Here is a 1108-nt window from a genome sequence, read left to right on the forward strand (position 1 = left end):
CGTCTCCTCAATCAAAAGCCTTTTATTTTCACAGAAATAACTTGTCAAATACAAATCTGATTCCAACACGTCAATAACAGGACAGAATGGGAACCTTTTAAAAGGATGAAGCAACTATTTCAGTGGCTTCTCACTGTCCCCCTGAAGCCTGTGTGAAGGGGAATTACCAATAGTCTGTAATTTATTACTTCCACACCGAGTTTGAGTTATTTGTCACGTGAAAGATTGCTGAACGGAGTCTTTTACTGTCAGTTACGGATGAGAAGTTGACAAAAATTGGCAAAATAAAGCTGTTCATAAAATAGCACCAGCAATTTGAGTCGGTTAAAGCAAAATTGTGTTTCAAAAGTTTATTTAAACCGCTACGGGAAAATAGATTTTTATGTACTTTTCCAGTCGATCACTTCTTTTCCATAGTGAAATTGGCGGCTTTCACAAATTCAAATATTGTGCCAGGTTGACAGGTTCAACCAATGATTTTTTGTATTTTGTGCTTAAGTGTTCTCTGATTGAATCATGCATGTGAGTTAATGGCTGTGTGGCCTAATGGATAAGGCGTCTGACTTCGGTATATTCCATGATGTTATCAGAAGATTGCAGGTTCGAGTCCCGCCACGGTCATTTTGACCCAAAGGGATTATGCAGGGCTTTGGGGATCGAGTCGGGGACTGAACAGATTGGAAGCCCGACATAGACTTAATGGGGCGAATGGCCTCCTCATGTGTTGTCACTGACTTTATGAGAAGAAGGTGACCAATCAGAAGTGGGCTGGGGTTGCAGCGGGCTCAAACTGCAGGAATTCCAGGTCCCTGAATGACTGAGCTGAAACTGATCAGTTTCACTGCAGGAAACACCGTCTCGGGGGAAGTAACATCGCAAATAATTCCATTTGACTAATTATTCAGTTATAAAACAATGGGCAGATGTGAAGGTGTGATGTTACTTTTCACTGTGAGGGGAGAATCCGCCATCTGGATAAATCAGCAACTTTATAACATCGTCTGTACGTTTGGAAAAGAAACGATGAAAACTCTCCCCATAACCCTGGTGCGGTGGAAAGGCTCAATTCAGAGATTGGAAGATAACGAGAGCACAACATAAATCATTA

At 41.4% G+C, this 1108-nt stretch overlaps 1 non-coding gene across 1 annotated transcript; it reads left to right on the forward strand.

The window, feature by feature from the left end:
* Nucleotides 1-532: 532 nt before the first annotated feature.
* On the forward strand, nucleotides 533-621 carry trnar-ucg (transfer RNA arginine (anticodon UCG)). Its single transcript is given in 2 exon segments — nucleotides 533-569; nucleotides 586-621. It is a non-coding gene; the product is annotated as a tRNA-Arg (tRNA).
* The last annotated feature ends 487 nt before the right edge of the window (nucleotides 622-1108 follow it).

Source organism: Heterodontus francisci, unplaced genomic scaffold (assembly GCF_036365525.1).
Source record: "Heterodontus francisci isolate sHetFra1 unplaced genomic scaffold, sHetFra1.hap1 HAP1_SCAFFOLD_86, whole genome shotgun sequence".
NCBI classification, from domain to species: domain Eukaryota; kingdom Metazoa; phylum Chordata; class Chondrichthyes; order Heterodontiformes; family Heterodontidae; genus Heterodontus; species Heterodontus francisci.